The 19634-nt window shown below is 34.0% G+C and overlaps 1 pseudogene; it reads right to left on the bottom strand.

Annotated features, from left to right (window-relative positions):
* Nucleotides 1-15444: 15444 nt before the first annotated feature.
* Nucleotides 15445-17707, bottom strand: LOC127718770 (tereporin-Ca1-like; annotated as a pseudogene).
* Between the last annotated feature and the right edge of the window lie 1927 nt (nt 17708-19634).

The following is a 19634-nucleotide window of genomic DNA, read 5'->3' as shown; positions in this document are numbered from 1 at the left end:
GTTGATCTATTCTTGAACATGAATTTTAAGTTTGGTATTTGCAGCCTCTCCGCACACGATGCAACATTAAAGATACACTATTTGTCAAAATGCACATCTGGTACTATAAACGTGGGACCGTCAATATGACTATACGATATTTGTGGCGAAAAAGTAACCAGTTGATAATTAAAATCGAGCTTTATATCTAATAGTAGATTGCACCTGTTTACATGAACAATATCTCTGTTTCTTTTGAGACTGTTTCAAATTCACGTAATTAACTGATTTAATGAGTTGTTGTAGACATTCGTATTCATACTTATCATCGCTGCGAACGCAATGCGTTAAAGTTGGACGAGTTACTATTCGCCCCTGCTATTGCCCCTAAAAACGAAAAAAAAAAACAAAAAAAAAAACAATTAAAAACATAAATACAAAAACAAATCCACCGCATAAAACAGAAAAAAAACCACACACAGAAAACAGTAACAGAGCAAACAAACGTAATACCTAATAACTGCTATAATATTTTTCATTTTGTACACGAGTAAATTTCATATAGCTATTTTGTTAAACTTTTTTTTTCAATTTGAAATTTCTTTTTTTTTTCAGAAAAACCTGTTTTGTATATTGACGAATCAGTATTATGCAACAGTTCATCCCTTCTAAATATATCATGCACCACTTCAACTGAATTACCAGTGTTTGGTTTTGACTTGTGGAAACATTCCTTTCGTGGTACAGATATACGTTATTTGAAAGGCAATGTACAGGGTAGACAATCTGTTTTGACAATAACCTCATGCAGTTTCCAGGATACAGGAGACTATACATGCATGTCATGGAATATGTTTGGTGGAGATGTTCATTATGCCAACAAAACAGTTAGTTTGGTTGTAACAAGTGAGACAATCTATATTGTTTTTGATTTTATAATTTGAATATTAAAAATCTTAGCTCCTTATTTAAAAGGTAAGAAGCAATATCAAAATATAATATCTAAAATGTCTTCGATAACATTCGGGAAAATCATATTTTCAATAATGATGTAGCTTTATTATTTTCAACACCAGAGTAGAAGCTTCGATTCGATTTTTTACTAGGATATGGTATCCACAAACCTTGCTTGCACGTATAAGATGACAATTCCTTCAGGGAAAATTACCATTTTTATTACAATTCCTGATCATTTTTAATTGTTAGATAATAAATATATCTATATTTTAAGGATGTATTCTTCTGACGTTTTAGTCTCGTTGAAATCTCTTTCTGGATTTATTTCCAAAACATGTGATACAAGTGGAAAATATCAATGAATTTAAAAAATGTTATAATCAAACTTAACTCTGTGAAAAAATTGTGTATTTACAATGAATAGTTTTGGGTAATCAATTTTTCAAATTTTATTACCAATCAAGTCAGTCTTTTTAGCCAAAATTTAGAGGAAATGGGTGAGGGGTACAAGAAATGATTTTACCAGAAACATGTACATCCCATATCACTTTTTTCTTTTCAAATTTCTTAGATATGTATTTTTTCAATCATTTATAACAAAGAAGTTGAAATAATATGCATTTTGTTCTTTAAACTGAGAAAAATCACAAATTTACAAAATTGACAGCATGGTAAATTTGACACAAAAAAGCATCAAAATATGATAAAACTTTCTTATATTAACACCTACCTTTTTGTCAATTTATTCAGATTGGTCCACTTCATCTTTATTGAAAGTTGGAAAAAAGTTTAATTGAGGAACTGTGATTTTTTTCACGAAAATAGCCCAAAAATAGGTAAAAATTGATGAAAAATGGGAAAATCATTAAAATTGGGTATTTTCAAAGGGCCGTAGCAAAAAAAAGAAGTGCACCACCATATGATTTTTTCTTCACCAATTATTTTTTTACAGTCATAGAAACCCAAAAATCAAGTTAAGAAAAAAAGTCTAATTCTAGAAATTTTTGGCTCCTCAGAGGTGTACATCCTTAAGTCGACGGAAACGTTTAATTTCTAAAGGAGTCTGTTTCGATGTTTGGTCATTTTGTGCCAAAGTTCGGTTAAAGTGAAACAATAAAAATATGAATACAATGTATATAATCAAAAGTAAGTATGCTACAAAATCAATTGACGTTTCTTCACATGATTTGAAGATATTCTGAAAATGTTTGATCAGTATTTTTTTTTTTATCTTTCAACAAAGAAATATTTTTTTTAAAATTTTTTAAAGGTCCACCTGTGATTGTTTCGGCTACTCAGTCTCATGAACAGAATGTCACTCTTTCTGTTCGTTTTTGTTCTGTTTCCGAGACTACTCCAAGGTGGTCAATATTGGGCAAATCGATTCCAAATTCCACAGAGATGATGCAAACCTTGCAAAAAAGAACAGTGCAGGTTATGGTTTATAATACTACAATTGACTTTGACGGATATGTTGCTAATTTGACACTACATTCTGCAAAAGGAGACCCAATTATTGTACGTCTTCAAAATGATTTTGGCGTGTCCTCACAGACGTTTCTTGTTCATTTGATGAAAACTACAGGTATCCAAATTAACAAGATAATAAACACTAATCATCGAAATGAACACTAAAACAATAAGAATAATACTCCAAACATAGACCTGACGTGTTTGGTGCAATGTTCTGCATTTACTTTAAGTATATGAAATACATAAAATCAAAAACCCAGACCTTTCGTGTTTTATGCACAATTCTGCATATATGAATAAAATATAAAGACGTCGGCACTTCTGGGTGGTGCAAAAACTGTAGATATACATACATGTAGGATGCTATAGAATGAGACTCACTAAATTATTTCCAAACCCGTCTTAGGTAAATCATGTTTAATTGAACTGCATTCTTAGTGATATGACACTGAAATTGATTATCAGGTGAAACAACAAGCAATGCCAAAATATTAACTAATCAATGGAAGTTTAACCCACAAAAATTACAGCTAAAAGTAATAGTATCCTCAAACATCTTGTTTCCTTAGTTTGATAAGCATTTCTAGATTTGCATTCATTGCAGACTCGCAGTGACAAAATTCATGCGAAATCCACAAAAGTTCGACTTTGTCTGTTTTTGAAATGAAACACACTAGACCAAAGTCAAAACTGCACGTGAAAATTCGAAGTATGAAATGTTTTAAGAGAACGGTTGTTTTAGAAGCACACATAATTGCATACTAGGGACCCACAAGAAACCCGTGCACTAAAGAAGTCTTTAATTGTCATGATAAATTTAAAGCTTAATAATATACACTACAATTCCTTACACACACATTATTGCAATACAGGGTTAACAGTTTCCTTTGATTTTCGGAACATTATAATTGGTATCACAGCAATAGGGATATTCATTGTTACAGCAAGTGCGACGGTCACCTTGACGAAAGGAAGACGTACAAACAGTATGTATAACATTGTATGTCACCACAACCTGTATTGTATTTTTCAGACATAAAAAGAAAACAACAAAGGAATATATTGTAAGGGAGCTACCATTTGATTTTTATGGGGGGGGGGGGGGGGGGGGACTCTATTCGGTCCTTCCTTTTTTTATTTGTTTATCCTGACTTTTTTTACATAAATTGTCATCCTGCCTTTTTTATGCCAAGTTGCTCATCCTGCTTTTTTTTACTCAGAACTCCTGTGCTGCCTTTTTTCAAAATTCATCCTAGCTCCAACCCCAACCCCCATAAAAATCAAATGGTAGCTCCCTAATGTTTAGTGTAGTGTTACACATTGCTCGTAGTTAATTTAACAACTATGGAGTTACTTCGTGATTTATTCTCTAATCTGCCGCTAGTCCATGCTTGAAATATTCCCGTAAATTTTATTTTTTGTTCGGATTTTTTCAGAATATATTTTTTTCCCTTTTAATATCATGACTTAATAATCTGTCTTGAAATGATCTTTGTAAATTGGCAAACTAAGATAGTAATGTATACCCAAAAGATCTACATCTTTATCTTGTGAAGGGGCCGAAACAAAGTACAGTATTCTTGATCTTAAACATAACATGTAATGCGGTTTTATTATTGTAGAAACTAATTTTCTGTATTCTTAAAACAATTCCAGTCGTATTCTTAGGAATAAAGAGGATAGTGGCATATACATTTAAAACTTTTACAGGTGTTTTAAGAATTGAAACGATTTTGACATTGTAACAAACTCACCGTCAAATTATTTTAAATGGTTTTTTTTCTCCATTTGAACTTTATTTATCTTAAATTTAAGGAAACACTAGTAGTATGTTTTCCCAATGCGCTCTCCGTTTTAATGATGTTTTATAAAAGCTCATCTCGATTTACTCTTTATTTTAGGTGTAGTGCATGTAGTTGGTCCCAATGAAATGTCTACAATTCCGGTGTAAGTTATGCTACATAAACAATATTCTGCATGAAAAGTACTCTGAGACTACAATTTAATGGCTCTAAATGTTCTTCAGATAAAACGTTTCATGACAAATTGTGATTATCGTATTATGAGTTATTAGGCACCTGAAGAAAGTCAATAACAAACTTCGAAATAAAAAAAAAGTGCAATGTTGTTTTTCTTCAAAAATTATCTTCATTGGTATTAACTTCTCAAAGAAAAACAATCGCTGTTGAGTCTGTCACAGATCGCCATATCGTAAAATAGACAATATGGATAACTCTACAGAAGACATGATCAATGTTTTGTCGCAGTTTTCCAAGCGTCCAGCGGCAAATATTTCATATATACGAACAAATACAATACAGATATGTTGGAAAACATATTGTTTTGCTGATCATTATTGCTAAACCAAGATTGTATGTATTAATATTTTAATTTCTTTAATGTTGACTAATTGTAGAACTAATTTTCCTAATCATTCTTTTTGTTAAAATTTCAAACATATTACGTAAAATCACTAAAGGGAACTCTAGTTGACTTATTTGTCGATCTTGTTTTACATGTATTTTTGTATCTCTATTAATGATACTGTATGCATGATTATTGCTATATGGCAGAACTTGTAATTTCAGTACAATAACTCTTATATGGAGTTGTCTGACAATTTACGTCCAAATGATCCGCCCGTACACATGAACAATTGATATATTTTTGAAATTCCGAACATTTCTACCCCGGTCAGTTTCTATGCATTAATAATTGTAATCAAGATGTTATATAATTCTTGCAATTTTACCACATTTCATTTTTTAAGCTACCAAACAACGGAACAACGACAGAGGACCGACGACGGACGCATCGTGATGCCAAATTGGACCATGTTAACTTAAAAGAACCGTCGTTGACTCTTAAACGATTTAAAAGATGAGACTTTTATGGACTGATAGTGTGTCAATCTCTAAACACAAGGCATCACTCTTAACTTTCTCATTTATATCCAGAGGAAAACGAAACCAATTTTAATGGAGTTTGTAACTAACATAAAATAAAGAGCTGTACCTTGAGCGCATAATACGCCCGTTGCCTGTTCCATAACTCCTCAATGTCATATCAGAAATTCATAATAAAAAACTAAGAGGATGTTATTTTATAGATATAAATAAGTCACCAAAGTTTCATGAAAACTGCTCAAGCACTTTTGAGTTATTGTCAGAAAATGGGAAAATCCCCCCTTTTTATGAACAAAATTCCATAACTCGGAAACGTAAAATCTAAAACTTATAAAAATCGAAAGAGAGCTTACGTCAATATATATAAACAATTCACCAAAGTTGCATGAAAACTGTTCAAAACATGTTTGAGTTATAGTCCGAACACTGGAAAATCACCCTTTTCCTAATGAATAAAACCCCATAACTCGGAAATCTAAAATCTTAAATTTATAAAAATCGAAAGGGAGCTCTCTTCAAAAGATATAAACAATTCACCAAACTTTCATGCAAATTGGTTAAAGCGTTTTTGAGTTATTGTCCGTAAACAGGCGTATAAAAACTAAAACTCAACCAACAGACTGAATGTTTATTTGATCTTACATGTATATACAATTAAAAAAAGAGAACTTTCTCAATTCCATATTTTAATTTGGTTTTTCTATAAATTTCTATACTTCATTCTATTTCAGATACCATTCTGCGCCATCATCAGAACCCGTTATTCACATTTACGATACAGCCAATTCGGGATATCTTGAAGTTATCGATAACACCTATCCTCAAAGTCAACAATCCGATAGTGATAACAAGGAAAGTGAAGAAGATTCATCAAACACAACAAGTATTCCACATGTTTATGAAGACATTAGTTGAAACCCTTGTTAAGTGATCGAAAGTAAATAAACTTGATGTTTTTGTTTCCATTGTATGTTTACAATAAAAAATCATGTTTTTACGTCCTTTTCAGATAATTCTATGTTTTTTGGGGGTGGGGTGGGGGTGGGGTTGGGGGGGGGGGAGGGGGATGGGGGGGACGGAAGGAGGGGGGACTATGTTTTGCTTCCTCCTCCACTTTTTGGCAACACAAATATTGAAAATGAAAATGGAAGAGGACACTGACAAAATTCTACACTATAAGCTATTTAGTCTATAGAAATGGTTTGCGTTTTGGTCACTGAATGACTTTTTAATTTTATTTATCGATTTGATGTATTCAGCTATTTTTGCATGTTCTAATCAGATTGCAAAAGGCCTCGAATTAGCAGTATTCCTACATTTTCATTTCATCTCAGTCAGGTTATTGAAATAAAATTGAGAATGGAAATGTGAAATGTGTCAAAGAGACAGCAACCCGACCAAAGAGCAAAAAACAGCCCAAGGCCATCCATGGGTCTTCAACACAGCGAGAAAATCCGGCATCCGGAGGCGGGCTTCAGCTGGCCCCTAAACGAAAATGTGTGCTAGTTCAGTGAAAATGGACGTCACACTAAACTCTGAAACATATAAATGAACTAAAATTTAAAAAAAACATAAAAGACTAACAAAGGCCAGAGGCTCCTTACTTGGGACAAGCGCATAAATGCGGCGGGGTTAAACATATCATTTTTTGTGAGATCTCAACCCTCCCCCTATACCTCTAGCCTAATGTAGTATTAAAAAACACACAGCAATACGCCGAGTAAAACTTAGTTTAAAAGAAGTCTGAGTCCGATGTCAGACTAGGTAAAAAAGAAACTAAGGAAAATGACAATGATACATAAATTAACAAAGGACTTCTAGCAGTTACTGACATGCCAGCTCCAGACCTCAATTAAACTGATTGAAATATTATGACTTCATCATTTGAAAATCAAGCACAATCCCTCCCGTTAGGGGTTTAGTATCATATCATCATAAAATATACGAGAAGAACATAACCCGTATCATGCCAGCAACTGGTTTTTGAATAAATGTGTTTATTTCCGATGCAAAGACCCTATGAGTGAATCATTATTAATTCCAAAATATGCCATCTTTAATGACCTGACAACAGTATCGTAACTATATCCCTTCTGAATAAGTCTGTTTAAAGGTTTGGTTAGCTTTTGAGGTGAATGACGGCATTTTTGTGCTTTGTATAGAATATTACCATAAAAGATTGGATGCGAAATACCTGAACGTATAAGAAGTCTGCATGTTGATCTATATTAATGAATGATGTCCTTGTACCGATGATAACATTTAGTAAATGTTTTGACTTGTTTGTGATATCGAAAACCCTGGCGTAATAATTTTTCAGTAATACAGAGATTTCTTTCGTTAAAATCAAAAACGTTGTTACATACAAGAGCGAATCGAACAAGTTGAGATATATAAACACCATAAGATGGTGACGTTCCCTTGTCATTTTTCATTTCCCATTGTTAATTATCCATTTTTAGATGGTGACGTTCCGTTGTCACCATAAAAAAATGGATAGTTAACAATGGGAAATGAAAAATCATCTCTTTTATCGTAAATTTTGGTATTAAGCTTCCCGTTAAAAATATACATATCAAGATCCATGGAAGGGCAGAGCTCATTGTAAGTATTAGCTTTATTTAAAGCAAGTTCAGCAGGATACATTTCTTTAGTGTACATACTGAAATCTTCATTATTGAGAGCCAATATATCATCCAAATATCTGAAAGTGTTTTTAAATTTTTGTATCAGATGTTGTTTCGATGGGTCTTTGCTGATTTTAGTCATAAACTGTAACTCATAACAATACAGAAACAAGACCGCAATAAGTGGTGCACAGTTAGTCGCCATTACTCGACGACATACGGAATCTCCATAGCGAACAAAAATGTTTTCTAGTAAAAATCCAAGTGTACTCCTTCACTAAACATCGTCTTTTTCGACGGATTGTTCATTGGCTTTTAAGCTCGGTAAATGTAAAGTCACATTGTACTTAAAAGCACGTCATGATGGGAATAACAGAGTACAAGAACACAGGAACAGGGTTCGAGTTACAACATATTTAAGCATCAGTCAACCCGAACTCTTCCTTAAATTTTATAGTAAATAAAAGACGGTTTCCGTTGTGAAATTTTTCTAAAATTGTATTATAATTCCACATCGGAGCTAACCTAGCCAACTGTTGAGGTTCTACCATTGTCTACGTGGTGATATATATTTTCAAAAATAAAAGAACTTGTAAATGATATAAACATGAAAATTAAAGGGAAAAGAAAAAACAAATATGCAAGATATACTTACTGGAGGTGTGATGAGATGATTGAAGCTGTTAATTTTCTACTTGATATTATTTATGTACGTTTCGGCAATAAAGTTTATCGACAGATTGTAGGTATTTCGTTACCACAAATGACTAAAAAACCTTTACTAAATTCTTCTATAGATATAAAGATTTGGTTTTGAAGTTTGGTTGTATCTGTAGAAAACTTATTTCAAACGGGATAGCACATCCTCATTTTTACGGAGATGTTGTTTACCGAGCCCGGAAATTTAGAAACGATCCGGGTAAACTTATCGATCCTTTAAATAAACATATTCTAAAAGTTTACGAATTCAACGCTGTAATTAGATCTTTGAATATTGTTTTTATTGGTATTAATATTGATTTTATTATCAGTAAATTAAAATCAAACTAAATATTGTTTTTTATATACATATGCACATTCATGGCTCTACAATCTGTCGATTCCTGTGTATTGGCATTGCACAAGGTCATGTTTTTCTCTGACTGTTTAACACTTTCTTTTACTAAATTCAGTGGATGTTGGATGCGTACTGATTGATTTTGTAGTCATAGATGTATGATTTTTTTCATTAGCTGTTATTGGCTTTGAACTAGCTGTCAGTAACTGCGAGAACTGTCAGATCTGTATTTAGTGTCTTTCTGTTGTGTAGATGTATAAGTACCCGCCCACATCCACTCTGTGTATTTGTTAAATGTATTTCTATTTGTATCCATCTGATGAGTTAAGCCTTTTTCAACTGATTTTTATAGTTTGTTCTAACTTATGTTGTAATGTTACACCACTATCCCAGGTTAGGGGAAGGGTTGGCGCCTTCAAACGAGTTTAACCCCGCCACATTCTGTATGTGATTGTCCCAAGTCAGGAGCCTGTAATTCACAGGTTGTCGTTTGTTGCTGTATTTGTATTTCGTTCATTATTTTGTACATAAATTAGGCCGTTTGTTTTCTCGTTTGAATTGTTTTACATTTGTCATTTCGGGTTTGCTCAATTTTGAAGGTCGTAGGGTGACCTATAGTTGTTTATTTCTGTGTCATTTGGTCTCTTGTGGACAGTTTTCTCATTGGCAATCATACCACATCTTCTTATTTTTATAAAGTCATGATAGATATTAAAACAGAGAGCATTTTTTTGCACCTGTCCTAAGTCAGGAACTTGTTGTTCAGTGGTTGTCGTTTGTTGATGTGGTTATTAAGTGTTTCTCGTTTCTCGTTTTTCATATAGATTAGACCGTTGGTTTTCCTGTTTGAATTGTTTTAAACTAGTCATTTTGGAGCCCTTTATAGCTTGCTGTTCGGTGTGAGCAAAGGCTCCGTGTTGAAGGCCGTACTTTTACCCATAATTGTTTACTTTTTACACATTGTGAATTGGATGGAGAGTTGTCTCATTGGCATTCATACCACATCTTCTTATTTCTATAGACTTTATTTAATAGGAACTATTATTGCACACATTAATAATAATAATAATTGTACAAGTGAAAACTATACAAATTATAAACCGTAAATCTTTAGTACACTCATCTTTAAGTAGAAATAAGAAGAAGTGTATATATATGCAGGCGTAGATTCGGGATGTTATACATTTTTATCTGGACGAATAAGAATAGATTGGGCTATGAGACAGCAACCAAAAACGACACAAAATATCAAAAAGACATTGACATTGTCTACACAGTTTGCATTGATTCTATGATTACCAGAACAAAAACAGTAATTCGTCATGTATAAACTAAAAATGTAAACTCGATGTGTTCCGGAGAGCTTTTCTAGATTTATGTCATTAGGAACAGTCAAACCAAAATGAATTGATAGCCAAAGTTGTATTAATACTTGAAAACGGGAGGACTTTTATTAACAAAAGGGACCAAGAAAAATTGTGCAATCTATCATGTCTATCTTGGGTCATCATTGCCTTGAAGAGTTGGGGTCGTAGTTTTTTTTTTAAAAGATGGAATATACCAAGTGGGCAAATTTTGAGTCCAATAAAAAACATCATCAACCTTTCAAAAACAGGGGTATACACAGTTGCTTTAGGTCAGCAGTTCCAGCTCCAATTATCACATTTGTAGTGCTTCTCTTATTCAAATATAGTTACGAAACAGTGGTTAGGAATGTTAAATTAGTGGATTGGTGAATGTGTTTAACCCTATTACATAACTAAATAACATCGGAACATGTAAATTTTCTAAACGTCAGACTTGACTGGATGTTTGATATGACATTCAATTTTTCTAAGACAGATGATAAGCAAGAGTTTATGGACAGAGACAAGACAAACATTAAAAAAAAACACAAAAAAAAAGAACACAAAATGTAACACTGAAAAAAGCAAACGCTACATGCACCCCTTTAAAGCAAAAATAAGGGGTGTACACAGGTACTCCGGAAGGGTAAGCAGTTCCTGCTCCAGTTTCGGCACCTGTCGTGTTGCTGATACAAGTATACAGCCTATAATAACTCGCATTCGGGGTTTTTTCACAATGCAGAAAAGAGGACGGGACTGCAGTTAAGACAAGTGGAACATATTCGTGATCATCTGTGACACATATATATAAAATTGAGAATGGATATGGGGAATGTGTCAAAGAGACCACAACCCGACCAAAGGGCAGAAAACAGCCGAAGGTCACCAATGGGTCTTCAACACAGCGAGAAAATCCCACACTCGGAGGCTGGCTTCACCTGGCCCCTAAACAAAGTGTGTACTAGTTCAGTAAAAATGGACGTCACACTAAACTCAAAAACATATAAATGAACTAAAATAAAACAAAAACAACATACAAGACTAACAAAGGCCAGAAGCTCCTGACTTGGGACAGGCGCAAAAATGCGGCGGGGTTAAACATGTTTTGTGAGATCTCAACCCTCCCCCAATTCCCCTCTAGCCAATGTAGAATAAACAAACACACAGCAATACGCACAGTAAAACTCAGTTCAAAAGAAGTCCTGAGTCCGTTGTCCGAATATGTAACAAAAGAAACTAAGCAAAATGACAATGATACATTAACTAACAAAGGACTACTTGCAGTTACTGACATGCCAGCTCCAGACCTCAATTAAACTGATTAAAGATTATGTCTTCATAATATGAAAATCAAGCACAATCCCTCCCGTCAGGGGTTTAGTATCATACCATCATAAAATATATGAGAAGAACATAACCCGTATCATACCAACAACTGGTTTTAGAATAAATGTGTTTATTTTCGATGCAAAGACCCTATGAGTGAATCAATATTCATACCAAAATATGCCATTTTTATAATGACCTGACAACAGTATCGTAACTATATCCCTTCTGAATAAGTCTGTTTAAAGGTTTGGTTAGCTCTTGAAGTGAATGTCGACATTTTTGTGCTTGGCATAGAATATTACCATTACAGATTGGATGTGAAATACCTGAACGTATAAGATGTCTGCATGTTGATTTATATTTACGAATGATGTCCTTTTACCGATGATAAAATTAAGTAAATACTTTGACTAGTTTGTGATATCGAAAACCCTGTTCCTTAAATATCATACATAAAACGTTCTTACGGATGTCTTCAACTTAAAATCCTTGACCTAATAGTTTTTTTTTTGTAAGCAGTAACCTTCTGTCAAGGAATTGTCGATAGGAAACGCAAGATCAGGAATATCGTATTAACTGGGAGCTTTTTACTCCATATGCAGGCGATACCGGGATATACCTACACAGAAAATGAACGTACACATTTGGAAAATTAAAATCATCTCCTTTTTTGTAAAAAAAAATAGTTCTCATCCGGTCTTCATTGTTAATTGCTAGATGTAAGTCTAGATATGAGACATATATACCTGCATTTGTAGTATCCTTTAGTTCAAGTTCATTAAGATAGATTTAGTTATCATGGCAACCAAAATTCGAATTTTCTATTGAAAGGACACCAGTTTAAGGACAATGCCAACTTCTTTTAAATCTCCTGTTCGAAATCGTGGTTTATAAAAATAAAGGAACAGATGATCTTTTAATTAGAAAGGCACGTTCTCAATAGTAAAAAGTATGTTGTTAATTAAAAAAAAACCAAAACAACATTTTAATGATGTCAGTCTTGAACATGCATACAATATTTGTCACTGGACGTTAAGCAACCAACAATCAATCAATACAGTGAACAATTTGTTCGAATCGGATTGGTGTGTTTTTTTTTTTAACATCACACAACAAATATTAAATGCATATTTACGTCCACTGTTAAAGTAAGATATTTTTTTAAAACAAGGTAATTCAGTAACATCCAAACCTTCCCTATTTCCATTCTCAATTTTACATGATAAACTTTTAAGTTCCTTTGATTTGTGTTGCTAAGTAATCCTATCTATAATCACTAATGAGGATCAATTATATTTTCAAACGCATTATATATGCAAACTTGTTACTTATCAAATTGGTATTGGTATAAATTTACCATGTTGACAAGGCACAACATATACGCAAATTTTCGTAAATAATTCACCGTTGTATCGTAAGCTTTTAAGCACCCGTCACACTAAACCAAGGCTATGCAGATCCCACTACGATCTATAAAAAATAAGATCGCGGTGAGATCGTGGTATGATCGGCTTGAAAATTCACTATTTCTTCGTTTTCACGTCCATACCAATACCTTGCTGTGATCCCGATAAGATCCTGCTACAATTCAGCTACAATAGTAACAAGCTCATGTTACGAGCTTGCCACGCTCTTGCTACGTCTAATAAGACCTTTCCACTACTTTCACGATCTCTGTACGCTTCTACCAAGACCTTCCCGATCGCATTACGATCTCAATACGAGTCTACTACGATCAAACCACGACACCACTACGTTCCCACTACTTTGTAACTACGCTATAGAACATGGCTTCATCAAATAAGTTTTAAAAACCTAATCCACCGTCACCCAACACAGGCACTTTTCCCTGAATTTTTTTTAATATATACCTTAATCTATTGAGGTATATAGGGAAAACATTTTCAGAAAAGTGCCTGTGTCATCAAAGATGAAGTATGTCATGTTCAGGTCGTCCTTATGTTAAGGGATCTAATTCTGGAAATCCAATAGTCTTATCTTCCAAACACTCCTTTAATTCTGCCGCGTTGTATTCTGCATGCACCAAAGCAAGGAGCACTACCGAAAAAACCTTTATAGACATGAAACAATGATCCGCTTTTAGGCGGCCATCTAATAGAAAAATGCTTTGTATCGAGTGCACCACAAACATGTGGCACGTTTCATCTTCTCTGAAAATCTTCGGCAATAGCCCGCTGTTCATTTGGTTCTGTTGGACAGGATAAGACTTCATCTTTATATTTCTGTACAATTGTTTGGCAAACCTAACGGAATAAAAGTACTTATAGTATTGTGCGTGACTCTTAAATCGTGCTGAAGGGTTGGATACCTATCGCAAGAAACTAATTGCCTTAAGGTAATAGCAACTTTCAGATCGGGATCTAGTGCCTTTCTGAATCGGGTGTCTATCTTCTGTTTTCGAGTACTTTGTTCAAAAGTTTATGAAACATTTCTGGAGGCATCCTTAAAAAGTTAATTCGGTCGTAATGCCTAATCTGGAGTCACCCAACAGGACCTAGTACGCTTTCTAGTATGTCTTCATCTTCGTCTTATAAATTAAAATTGTAGCCTGATCAGCCAAATCGATACAGTGCAGATGAATTTAAAATTGTAGAAGTAGTTTTTACTCATTTTTGTGCATGGTTGAACTACAGGTAGAAGTTATTGCATCTGTTTTTTATATCAACAGAATGAGGCTAGGACGTAGAAGTATCGTAGTAAGGTCAGGGTTAGGGTTGCAGCGTACTGTTGTCTTCCTCATCGTATTATGATCGTATCAATATCGTAGGAGAAGCGTAATAAAGACGTGGTGAAATCGGAATAGTCGCAGTGAAAAAGTAGTAAGGTCGCAGCAAAATCTATTCTATTGGCTTTACGAGTAGTAGTGCACCACGATTTCCAATACGATGCTTCTACGCCCATCTTACTACGACCTTCATACGTTTCTACTACGACTCGTTTTGGCCACAACTGCACTACGAATGTTTTGGCATGCCCACGATCATAAAGACCTCGGCACGTTCGTACCACGAACACTACGATCTTACTACGATTTCAAATTTTTTTCATAATTTTTGAGGTCGTAGCGGGATCGTGGTCCTAATATAACGGAGGTATTAAGAGGAGGAGCCAGTCTGCAATACAATTTCAACGTCACATAATAAAATCCCGAAAATTGTTGAAACCTATTGGATAATTTTCCAATATGTCCAGACATGCATAACATGAATATATCAAAGGTTGTTAAACATTGCTGTGGAAAATTGTACATATTTCAGCCAAGTGTGCATTCAATGATTGATTAATTATTGTTTTATTTCGTTAACGCCCATGGCAAATATTTCATATTTTTTTTTAGGAAAAACGCTAAAGACTTCGTCGTCAACAGAACATAATTTATGTAAAAAAGAGCATTTAGAGTTTAAGCTCTCTCCAATGAAATAAATATACCTTTTGGGTGTAATACATTTGGCTCAATCCATCCTCTATATACAGCAAATTCAACAGCTCTACCTCGTCCATTATTTTCGAGAACTAATTAATTTATATGTACGCACAGATCTTTCGTTAAAGAAGAAATCCTTAAACTTTGGCATGGACCGGGAGAAAAAGTTCATGAATATGGTATAACACATTAACAGTAGAATTTAGGAGTTGTACAATATTGGCAACGCAGTGACGTAGAAGTATTATTGTCGCATGCGCGACTCGAATAGTCAATCACTTACAAATCCTAAATTGTACTGTAAATATATCTTTTTAAAACGTTTTTAAGTTATTAAATTTCGATAATATATAGCAATTTGTAAACACGATGATTCGAGCTTTAGACTTTGACTGGTCCCCATAGTTCCGACGACTTCAAATTGACTGTCCTTTATAGAAATTGTTCTCGTATGGTAGTAATAGTCTCCGCGTCTAAAATTTAATCCTTTACCGCTTGATTCATAATACATTTGCTCGAACCAGTCTCTGTGATGCATATGCTATCTCAGTAAGTCCAACCCCTAGCCAGTTGCTGTGTAAATCAAAACTGTATGGACAACTCCACATGACGACTGCTGTCTTCCTAGCAGACAATATAAACCAGGATGCAGTTCCGGATGTACCAGTTGCGTTATCCCCGGTTTTATGTGCTATCTGCAAATTTAGAAGAAACAAAAAGTATATATGCTGTTGAAACTGGAGATGATATATTGTGCAGAAGAATGGAGTAACTAGGTGTGAAAGTTATTCATATTATATGCATCGTCCACAATGAATTATGCACATACTTTCGTACGTATGACGATTTCTGAATTTATATTTAACAGTAAATTTTTACATGCGTTTTATTCCATCGGATTTTTGTTGTAAGACCAGTACTGTAATAGCGCAATTGTTTCAGACCAAATTAAAACATACCTACTTTGAAACATTAGTGAGAATTGTTAATGCATAAGCCTTTAAAAGATATGTTTCATATTTAAATGAACAGAAGATCAACACATGGACCTGTAATGATATTCTGCTACTTACAAATTGTTGCCTTTGACCTGGCGATTCTACAACTGGAGGAGATTTAATGATTCCGCCATTAATGCGTGACTCTGGTGTTATAAGTGGATACTTAATACAGTTTTCTACTTCTATCGTACACACAACGCTATAACCGGGGGCACTTTCAAGGTTAGCAAGTATACTTCCACCGGAAATACAATGTAACTGCACTGGAAGCCGCTCCTGCTGCAGTTATAGCTGCTGCCCAGTCGATAACACCAGTCACTCTGGCGAACAGACCTACAATAATAATCTTTTGCGTTTAACATTGTACATACTACATTAATTACATAATGATTTTTGAAATCTTTGTCAAACAAATATTGAATTTTCCTCCCTTACCGGTCCATCATCTAAACAACTATCTGTGATACGTTTTAATAACTAAATATCTAGTACAGAACTGGATATTCTCTTGATTTAAAGGTAATGTGATTTTTATTTGCATATTACGAAATAAGTAGGAATTGAAATATACTCAAACATGAATCACAGTTCGCTGTACGCTGTGGAATCTAAAACGACTCGGGGAATACTATGGGAAAAACAAAAGAATTATCACTTCACATTTTGCCTTAAATAGCTGCAGCAGGAGCGGTACTGAATTTACTGGAGGAGTGGAAACAGTAACTAGTGCAAACATTCCCTTCATGAAGAAAACATAAGAAATCAGAACTTGGGGAAAATTACAGAAGGGCTGGCGAGAAAAAATTAGTTGAAGATGGTATGCTACATAGCTTCAACTCAAATTAAATGAGGGAAAGTAGCGGTTACATGATGAAATTACTATTATTAGGAGAACCCATAAATGTTTATGTTTGCTCTTTCATTCCCCTACTATAACCTACAATACAGTTTCACATCTACGTCCTAGTGATTTACAGACCTGTAAGAAATATAAAGCATTTTGCACAGCACCCGGGTTTTTTTTCGGAGGGGGGGGGGGGGGGCTTTTCATGGGCTGAATCTGGCAGGACTGTGTACCTTCCTGTTCTTTAAGGTCAAACTTGACACAATTTGTCCCTTGGTTCAAAATAAAGTACGCCGTTGAGAAAAGTAATTTATCATGGTACTTAGATATACTTGTTAGACGCATGATCTGGATTCAGGGCTTGCCAGTTCTTTGAAAAACATGATGCAGGCTGTATGTAAATGTTTAAAGCAAAAACGTCCACATACGTAAAATACTGAAAAACGAAATAACAATAACAAAATATTTTTAATATTTTGCATCTGACACTACTTCTTAATCAAATAAATGCCTCTTCCACAGTATCATAAAATTCATGTAAAACCACCTACATATACTACCTTAAAGTTTATATTTGTTTTCGAAAACTGAAAATGTTATCTGTAATCAGTGGCATTGTCGTACATCTTTGAATTTAACTACTTTGGGAAATTATTTAACCATGATAAACAAATGCATATACATTCATGAAATGTTTGCTAATACATACCAACCAGACAACATAAAACTAAAACAAACCTCATGTTGGAGAGAGTTAGGAATGTATGCTTCAAGATTTACACCACTTATGCTAAAATAAAAGATGATATGCGCCATAATAGGCTTTATTGTCCGGAACTGTTAACTACACGGTGGATAAGGTTGTCCTGCGAGAGAACGTTCTGTGCTGGTGATTCGGTCGAAAATGACGATTTTTGACGTTTTCTCGCATAAACGATGGAAGGAAACAGTTGAGATGTTTTAATTTTGTTTCTTATGGGTTTATAGGCAACCAATTAAAAATGTGACCCTCTAAACTGTTGCAGTAAGCGTAACACAAAAGTGCTCATTTTTAGAAAATCTAGAACTGAAAAAATAAAACAAAAATGCTCCTGGAGTCCGCTTTCTATACCCAAATCCACACGACAAAATTATTTTGTGAAAAACCTGTGCAATTTATTAAAATTGTGCATTTTCTCAGTTTAGACATGTCCTGATTCTGTGCTGGTGGGTCCTGATACGTTGCTGGTGATTTTGGGTAAACAGTTGGTCATATTTGAACCAACGTTACAGAATCAATAAAATTGGGCAGATAATTGTATTCCATTGGATTTGTGACTCCTATTTTTACTTTTGTGCATCCATTTGGCTGTGTAATAAGCGTTTACAAACAATCGTAACTTATATTACTTAAAAGGGCAACATCTTCCGTCCAATATCAGATGAAAATATATCTAATTAGAATAGTTATATTTAAGATATTAAATGCCCTTAAAGTAATGATTCTCTACATAATATTCTAACTAAAACAGTTTTAAAAGGTGCTTAAGGTTAAATGACATTTATAACGACAATAAACGGTTGACTGGTTTATTTCAGTTAAATATACGAGGTTAGATTATCTAACTACTGGTGCCTCTAATTTCTTCCTTAATATATATACTGTCTCCAATACATTTCGACTGGATAAACAAACGACTTAGACTTGCTTTTCATACATGACTGATAAAAACTTACAAGATGTGAACAATTGCAAGTCAAATCATGACCTTCAACAACGAGCAAAAACCATAACGAATACTAGCTATAAAAATGTGAACGTTTCAAAAATGAAGACCTTCGGTCTGATTTAAAATACAACTTTGAACAAAAAACAAATATGACAGATAGTAACCATCGACAACCACTGGTTTTGGACACTCGTGACAGGGCTTAACATGTTAGTTTGCACACCACACCCCACCCAACCCCTCCTCCTTTCCTCCTTCATTGGTACAGTGGTGTAACAACAGAACACTTAGCACACAAAATAATAACATAAAGACACAAATTATTACACCAGGAGTACTCGCAGCTACTGAAAGCTAGTTCAAAGCTATTTCAGCTACTGAAAGCTAGTTCACAGCCGCAAGATAAACCATGTTCTCTTAGATTAAAATCTCAATCGGTACACATTTCGCAAAACTTAAGTTCACATTTTAATTTTTGGTTTAGCAGAACTTTAAAACTGTGCAGTGAATCTTGTGCTCACAACAGTTATTGTCATGAATATGTATACATATGTATCAGACATTCATACGTGACAGGATTATTATCCTAGTAACCGGTGTTACTAGTGTATCGAACATTTTAAGTTAAAAAATTCCACAATATTATATTCATTTTGTGTGTCAATTTGTTTAGAAAAAAACAAAACTGAAAAAACTTCGAATACAAGAGAGTATTTTTTTAAAAATGTCATTATTATCTGTCGATTTCTAGATCTATGCATTAATTTTCTGAAAAGTGCAAGGTAGATAGACATTGGCCTGTTGAATATTTTTACTCGGTAAGTTTTGCTCTAACTGCTTGAACCTTTGCGATATAAACTAAAAACTCGAATATATTTTAACAGACAGTGGTCATGTTTGTTGATGAATATTGATTTTCCTAAATTCACTCAGGAAAATTCATTTGGTAACATTTGGTCAA

The sequence above is a fragment of the Mytilus californianus genome, unplaced genomic scaffold (genome assembly GCF_021869535.1).
Source record: "Mytilus californianus isolate M0D057914Y unplaced genomic scaffold, xbMytCali1.0.p SCAF_10, whole genome shotgun sequence".
NCBI lineage: Eukaryota > Metazoa > Mollusca > Bivalvia > Mytilida > Mytilidae > Mytilus > Mytilus californianus.
This window is presented reverse-complemented; position numbering and strand designations above follow the sequence as displayed.